Genomic DNA, 9005 nt, shown 5'->3' on the forward strand with positions numbered 1-9005 from the left:
TAGGCGCTACGGACTCTGTGGCACCATACAAATAAATGATGATGATAATAAATTATTTCAGGTGGGGAAAAAAGGACACTGTCCTGAGATGGCAGACACATGGGAATTCTATGTTGTGTGACCAACTTGGAATCTGGAACTGGAAGTTATTCATTAACATCAGTTATTTCATTTAGCCTAGGTACATTCAATTGGTATATACACATAGGAGAAATAGGAACAGGGCAATGTCTTAGAGACGAATAACATTCTCTTGCGTCTAGTTGATACAAAGTACCATCTGTAGTAGATTTATATATATTTTCTTTGATAAGGGTTGAGATTGAGGACTATGACACTCTTTCCCATTTTGGAAGGGTTATGTCAGTAGCTCCACAACATTCAAGGTGACAGGATTTCCAAATATAGAAACCTCATGTTGTCTGTATTTCTTATTATTTGAATGATGACCTCTTCCACAGTGTAATGGATGCTATCTTTTCAAGATAATTAGTGGAAATGTGAAGAGAAGGGATAATCAACAAATAAACCTGGAACACCATTCCAGTAAGAGTGTCAGCTTCATTCTTTGTCTTAAATATAACGTTAGTGTGATAGAGGCCATAACAAGTAGCTGTTAATCTATCTATAGCTATATTTAACGATCAGCAGCCATATATTGTACAACTTATTAAGGTGTAATAAATGGACACTATGGTACAAGAAGTTCCTAAGTATGCATATTCATAGAGGAGGTATCATTCCTCATCATTTTTATTTTTTTATTTTTTATTGACTTTATTTAAGTTTCCAAGTTTAAACAAAATACAAACATCACAGGCATTCGGTGCCTACACGAAGCCAACAATTACACAAAATATAGGCAGCAGGATCCTTACTGACACCAAAGTAAAGAGAACCTGTGTGCGGTGGAGGTGCGTATTAAAATGTAATAATCAGGGGGTTGTTTGACCTCTGGGGCCCGGAAAACCCAAAAGAAGATAAATATCATTGAAGGAACCACCAAGAGCAGTACATGCAAGTTAAATTATACACATGCATCTACGAGGTAAGGTCTGGTAGTCCACTACTGGGGGAACTTTGATGGGACAAGGAGTTACAATAATTCCATAGGTTGCAGATTTGGGCAAATTTGTGGGTTTTATTATTTAGATAAGTAGAACTTGTTTCCATAGTTGCAATTATCAGCTGTACACTCGCTGCATGGAAGGGGGATCAGGTTTTCTCCAGTGACAAGCTACTAGACATCTAGATCCATGAATTTGAACAGCCAATTTGTCACCGGTATTATCGCATCGACAGCTCCAGGAGGAAAGAACATGGATTTTTAGAGGTGAGTGTTAAGGTAATTTTGGATATAGAGGTGGCTATATAGGAATCTGGCAATTTTAGGGCATGTATACCGGGTGCCTAATTTATGACAACCTTTCCAACACTGAGGGGAAGCTGTGCCAAATATCCTATAGGGTCTAGTTGGTAGGAAGTACCATCTGTAGTAGATTGTATATGTATTTTATTTGATAACGGTTGAGAATAAAAATTGTTCCAAGGATTTTTGGATTGTTTCTCCTATTTCCTATTATTATAATTACTATTATATTCTATTAATGACAGCCCATTCCTGCTGAGAGACGTGCCTGGACATCCTGTTCCTTGCTGCTTCTGTAGCAGTACAGAAGCGATAAAGCAATGTTATCATCATTACCATTTATTTATATAGCGCCACTAATTCCGCAGCGCTGTACAGAGAACTCACTGACATCAGTCCCTGCCCCATTGGAGCTTACAGTCTAAATTCCCTAACATACACAGAGAGACTAGGGTCAATTTGTTATCAGCCAATTAACCTATCAGTATGTTTTTTTTGGAGTGTGGCAGGAAACCGAAGCACCTGGAAACCCACGCAAACACGGGGAGAACATACAAACTCCTCACAGATAAGGCCATGGTCAGGAGTTGAACTCATGACCCCAGTGCTGTAAGGCAGAAGTGCTAACCACTTGGCCACCATGCTGCCCATCATGACACATTAAGTAAAATAGCATTGGGCAGATGGTGGGTGCATCAAAGTAGAGAGTATTCCCATCAATGGACTAGTGCTGGGGAAAAAGCCCCATTAAGCTTTTGTGGATATTGCTACTTTGGTTAGAAGTTGCCTAAATATTCATATTTAGATGAATGACTTGGTCCTGGCTTTACATTAGCTACTGTGTCTAGATCTCAGAAAAGGAATGCACCCAACAGTTTAAAAAGATAAATAAAGTTAATGTTTTTATACTGCTCTGGAAGAAATGGGGGTAAGAAACTTAGTGTAACAGTGTCACGCAGCCTATCTTAAAACATAAATACCTTAGCACATCTCCCTGACCACGGCCATCACTGAGGCTGTGGTCTTATCAGAAACACTGATTACACCCTTAAGGTCTAAATGCATGAAAGAAAGTAGGCATGCTAATTGCCATACAGGCCTGAATCCCCCATAAACATAAGTAAGCCTGTGTCTGGGGCAGCATTCTGAAATGGTATGATTGGCTTCAAGGGTCTGAGGCTGAAATAAAAAAAAAAAAAATCTTCTGTATATAGTAAGATCTACCATGTCCATCATAGTAACAGGGAATAATTAATGAATAATACTCACAAGACACTGAGGCAAATAAATTAATTTCTAGTATGTGTAACTTGCAATTAATAAACAATACATTAATCTTGGAATGTCAAACCAACACTACATGGAAGAAAACTTCTTGTATTGTTTACATATCATAGCAGCAACTATATATATGTGAGGTCTTGTGAGCAGTGACCACTAGCTTTTCAGTCAACCTTAGCAGACTGAACTACAGGCAAGAAAAAATGGTTTGCATATAAAAAAAATTCCCAGTCATCACTGCCTTATTGCAAGTATGTATAGGGCTCCCTTCATTTTCAAATGAAAATCAGGAAATCCATGGGCATAAAATCCACCCCATAACTTATTTCAGTTACACGGTCTATCTTCACTTATCCTGTTAGTATGGGTACATCGCAAGTTCAAGGTTTCCATAGGTAACAACTATTCTCAATCTGGGGCAAACAAGAGACCTAAATATGAATGTTATTAACAGCTTCATAAAATAATGCAACTTTCCTTTTAAAATTGGTAACTTATAGCGCCCAATCAGACATCGGCTTCCATTAGTCTAAATTGGACTACTACAAACTGTTATTTAGCAGCATTGGGAACGCGCAGTAACAGTCTGAAGCTACCAACGTAAGAAAGAGGCAGAGAGATGCGGTGGTCCAGAACTCGCCATCCAGTCTGTGTTTGGTTGCTAAGCATACTGCTGCATAGCAACATATTGGCACCCAGCCACAGATCCCCAGATGGGGACAGCTAAAAAAAGTTGTTAAAGATGGCTGCCAGGACGGTAAGCAGAACCCTACAATATATACTACATATAAAACCAAAACCTTTCAAACCATTTAAAACAATTTTAAAGTATTGTATCCTGCTTTAATAAGTCTGCCCAGTTGAACCCTGTCACCATCACGCTGTCATTTTTAATTATGCTATAATAAAATTATATGTTATGATCCTTCCAATATTGATATTCAGAAAATATCAGGAGGGAAAAGAGAACTGTATTTCAAATACAATGCACTGAGCTGTGGATAAAGGTACGGACGCTGCTCACGAGTGGTGATATATTTGTCCTGATTAGTGATCATATAAGAGCCTGTTTAATAAAAGGGAGGAAAGCGATTTTAGGACTTCTCCCAATTCAACATAGCCCCAGCGTGGGTAAGACTATCAATTGGTATTAAAGACGATAGTATTTGCCAGGGTCTCTTTTGAAGGCTGGGGAAGCCTAATTAACAAATACACTGCACATGTGTAAACCGGCAATGTCAGATAATGGGTGCGCAGAGGTAACCTGGACTGTCTAATCGCCATAGAGCTGAGTATAACTTTTTTTCAGTAAGTTGTGGCGATAGGTTTTCTATCTCTGCAATAAGCGTAAATAGAAAACCAGCACTTGATGGTAGTACCCATAATCTGTCTGTATGGATTGGGGGAAACTAACACAATGGCCATATTTATTACCTACCACTTTTTTGCCATGCTTATTTTCATTCCTTATCGCAATGATAAGGAATGAAAGATTGTGAGCATTTATTAAAAGAGTTCTGCCAGGACTGCAGTCACGATAAACCATACTTGCCAACTCTCCCGAAACGTCCAGGAGACTCCCGCATTTTGCGAGAGTCTCCTGGACTCCCGGGCGAGTGTGGCAATCTCCCTGATCGGCAAAATTCGGTTTAAAGGCTGCGATTCACCCGGAATTGCGGCGTTTGGCCCCGCCCCCGCTGTAAAATGACGCGATTTGCGTCATCACATCAAGGGGCGGGGCCAAAATGACGCAATCTCGCCACCCCGCCCCCTGTACGCCCACGTCCCAGCCGGCATCTCCCGGACGCCAGAAAACAAATGTTGGCAAGTATGCGATAAACGTCTGTCCCGGCGAACACACATTTTAACTATGTTCAATCTATTTCTATGGTCACTATCACAAAGTGACCAAAAGGGAGAGCAGGTAACATGCGAAGATCCCTCTACTGCAATGCTCTCCCCATAGGCTTCAATGGCTGACACCATCGGGCGCAAGTTCCAAAAATCTTTGATTTTGATCATGCAAAATAGCAGTCCCTATAGAAAGCTATGGGGACTGTTTTTGCGTTTGAAGACACTGGGATCACAGCAGATATCTCCAATATCTGCTGCGATGCCCTAATAATAAATGTAAACAAATATGCGCCTATCCTCCGAAAGGATTTTAATGAAAAATAGGATTGATAAATAGGCCCCAATGCTATATGACACATTATATAAGAACACCAGCATATCACTTTAGTGGCTAGGATCTCCACATATCTTAAAACAGCACAGAAGAGACGCTATTGTTTTTGCAAAACACTGATTGCTGATTCAAACGATCATCCTATGTGTGAGTCTGGGGGAAAAGTAAGATTTCAGTGTAGTCTCAGCTCACAATGATGCAGACACGGACAGGGTTAATAGTATGCAGCCTATTCTCTGGAGAACGTGTAGTCTGTCCGGTTTGCGGAACCAACTTCAAGCAAAAGTTCAGATTGTTATCAGTGGGCATTTCTGTGTGTTTGCTAAAATCAATGTGACTGACCCCAAATCATTGAGAGGTGACATGTCTTCACAGAAAGGAGGGGCCTGGGGTCGTTATTTCAGTGCTGGCTCCTTTCCCGCACAATGAGGGGAGGCCCTGTTGCTGCTGCTTATCTCAGGAACATGTCTCCAGTCTGCTCCCACACACTGATAACTCTGCTGTACTCGCAGTCTCGGGAATTCCTGTGTCCCTCTGAAGACGGCAACCAGGCTCCAGCCTCATTAACCTCCTCACTGCCACAGGGATGGCCACACTGACCCCATACAGAGTACTGAGGCAGCAGCTCTGCCATTAGTTTGTTATTGCTGGCAACGTGTGCTGGTCTTTCTCCCAAATGTTTGTTTTCCCTTTCTTTTCTCTTGCCATTTTCTGTCTCCAAGATGCAGAAATACATAAAATGAGGCGATAGAGTAACGTTTGATAACCAGCCAGGAACACAAGGACTAAACTGCTGTAAATTCAATGAGACTCAGGATTTAAGTCCAGTTTTATATTGCCTGGAGTAGGTCTACCTAACCAGGTGCCACAGGTCAAACTATAAAGTCAGCCATCTATTTATCTACTTACTATCCTTGCATAGTAAGAGTTCCAAAAATGTAACATGCCTGTATATTTCATTCAGATCATTGTGTTGATTTGACTATACTAATTAGGCAATTTATAGTGGCCTGTCTTCCAGGATCTCCCCAAAGTAGGACCGTAAATAGGGCTGTGCGATATGGATGACCGCTCAGGGTAGGGTGCAATGCTGAAGGGGGCGCAGTTTATGAATATTTTAGGTTAAAATTGAGGGCTAGGGGGGCGGCATTTTTCTTTCTCGCTCCAGTCGCTAACATTTAAAGTTACGACTCGAATTTGACCATAATTTTCGTCAAATCTCTCCTGTATTGGCTGTTGTAATGTGTTTTGCTGTATACACAGTATGTTAGTGTTTCGTTTTAAGAAGTCTATTTACAAACGGAGAAAACAGACGTTCTCTACGTAAAATGACCCTCGCATTTCATCGCATTATTTCCAAAATGTTCAACCCAATTAAAGATGCTGAAGGCAGACCCCATATATTAATATGGGAACTGCGAACCTATGCAATTTACAAAGCTGCTAAGATTAAAATACTAACGCCATCTCGGGATCCCGTTATGCGTCTGCTCATGTATAGACACCTCTGGGTAGATTCAATTAGCCGCAGCTCTATGAGCCGTGCGCAAAAGTCAGCTGAGATATTACCATAGTAACGGTAATAATGCACAGCCATTACCATAGTAACGGTAATAATGCACAACCATTACCATAGTAACGGTAATAATGCGCAGGTGTTGCTCTAACGCGGCTAATTGAATCTACCCCCTATAGTCTTTTATGCAGGTGGAACCTTTCGTATACATTGAACTGCGCAATGCGCCAGTAAGATATCCGGCCATGCACAGTTCAATGAAAGCGAAAGGCTCCAGCTGCATAAAAGTAAGTCTATAGGGGTCTATAGATCATAGAAAGAAAAATAACCATGGCATCTATGTACAGAGCAATATCAAGCCCCTTCCTCTATCGCAGAGGAGGGGGGGCATTCGTATTGTATCACAAACAAGGTAAATGTTGGTAAATACAACATTATGTATTGTAGCGTTATGCTGCAATACATATTGTTGCCTATCGCAGTGAGCAGCACATAATTAGTAAATAGACCCACTAAATCTAGTATTTCTGTATATTTTAATTCAATACTGAAAATAGGAACATTTAAAATCCTAAACCCTGGCAATAATGTTACTTTACAGTATTGTTACCACATGTTCTCATAAAGGGAAATCCTTGACTTGTTGGGGTGCTTGAGATGAGAGTTGAAGAGCTATGCAATAGTTCAGGCCTGGCCAACCTCTGGCTTTCTAGGTGTTGTGAAACTACAAGTCCCAGCTTGACCTGCCAGCTACAGGCAGGCTATCTACTGGTAAAGCATGCTGGGGCTTGTAGTTTCACAACACTTGGAGAGCCACAGGTTGGCCAGGCCTGCAATAGTTGTTCAGTGGTTAATAAAAGGCTCCACAAACTTTTTCTAATAAACTCCCTTCTACCCATCTATAACAACTGGGTTCACAATCCTGGGAACCCCACAGTTCCTGATATACTCATCCATGTCTTATAGCCAGTTATCCCTCTAATTATTGTAAGGCTGTGTGTACAAAAAAGGTTTTGTGCAGCATTCCTCAGCCATAGCAAAAATATGTGTGTTGTGTTTGATGAAAATGTATGCAGTAGTAATAAAAAATAATAATAATAATAGCAGGTACTTAATAACAGGTACCCACTGGTGTTGCAATTTTGTTTTGTCATGCACGTGAAAACACATGTGGAATGCAAAAGCGCTTGACATAAATTTTTACTCAAGTTGTTACTAGTGTTTGGAGCTTACTCTAGCCCTCTCCAGTAAACACATATGGATAGAACAAGATGTGTTCAGAAAAACGCTAGTTAAAATGCGAGCATGCATGGTGACATAAGAAACAAAGTGGTACAGGCGAATTCCAGCAAACCCAACGTAATGGAGTTTGGCAGCCAGCCCTAGTCAATGCCTACTGCTCACACAGGCCATATAGCAAAGATAGTAATGATGTAACGAACATCTCTAAATGGTTACCAGAGAACAGGTACATAATAATAGCAACGCCAATTAGAACATCAAGGCTAGGATTTGTAATGAGCTAAAATGAGACAGCTGGCAGTAAATTTGGAGACATTAAACTATATGGTGGTATGACAAGCCACACTTGTGCATGTGTGACACGTAGGTGTGAAACGGTTAATCCTAAACACCTGGTCTGTATAAAAATTATTAAACTCCCCCAAAATAGATATCGTACACTCACTCTTAACTACACAGTTCTGCCGCAACTAAGATTTGGTTCCAAAGCTGACACTGAGGAAGTATTTAGTTACTCACTGACTTATTACAAAATACAATCACAACCTAAGTTAATCAGAGATAATGTAAACTAAATATTACCTGCATTTATTTATTAACCATTTATAAAAACAGTCTCTCTGACATGTGGATTATTTAAGAACTCAAAGACAGAACATTATTAAATGGAGTTTAATATGAAAAGGCACAATGCCTATTGTATAAAAAAGGATAACAAAATGACATACAAAAATAGAAATTTAAAACATTTTCTTCAAATAATCAGGACTAAATAGAAACGCTAAATCACTTACTCTTTACGTAATTCTGCCACATGGGGGAAATGATAAATGGGAGATTGATGGAGGAGATAATAAGATGGGGAATTGATGAGGACAATGATGTTATGGGGATATAGGGAATTGATGGGAGACATGGTATTAGCTGATGGGGATCATAATGATATGAGGGGAATTGTTGACATGAAAATTATCTTGGAGCACCTGACATGTCCTCAGTGTGGCTTCAGCCGCAGCACAGGGCACAAGATGCCCTTCCCTGGAGTCCATTCAAAACAAGGCTCACAAGGTCCTACTTACATATTGGGCCCAGTTCATAGGTGGCTCTGCAAAAGAGTAAAAACATGTCTATAAGAGAACCCTTATAGCAACACTAATGTTTATAGTCGCAGTTTTACTTTCCCTGGTTGTTCTATATTAACTGTACATCATTTTAAAGAAATATTAGACCAAGCTCTTGATCTGCCTAAGCTAGGTAATGACCCACTAATTTATAATGGGGACACCCCTATTTTTGTATCTGAAAATTGGGATGGTTGAGTGTTATGGTGTCATACAATGGCAGTTCTACAGAATATTGCATTCTACAAGCAGAATTATTGTCATCTATTCACTTTATCTTCTCACAGA

General features: G+C 40.1%; 1 protein-coding gene across 1 annotated transcript in view; it reads right to left on the minus strand.

Annotated features, from left to right (window-relative positions):
- IQCH (IQ motif containing H) overlaps positions 1–6153 on the minus strand; it is a 438281-nt gene extending 432128 nt beyond the window's left edge. The window contains exon 1 of the mRNA XM_075207583.1: positions 6149–6153. The gene's annotated coding sequence lies outside the window, so the exon portion shown is untranslated. The remainder of the gene's footprint in view (positions 1–6148) is intronic.
- Positions 6154–9005: the final 2852 nt, after the last annotated feature.

This window comes from Mixophyes fleayi, chromosome 4 (assembly GCF_038048845.1).
Source record: "Mixophyes fleayi isolate aMixFle1 chromosome 4, aMixFle1.hap1, whole genome shotgun sequence".
Lineage (NCBI taxonomy): Eukaryota > Metazoa > Chordata > Amphibia > Anura > Limnodynastidae > Mixophyes > Mixophyes fleayi.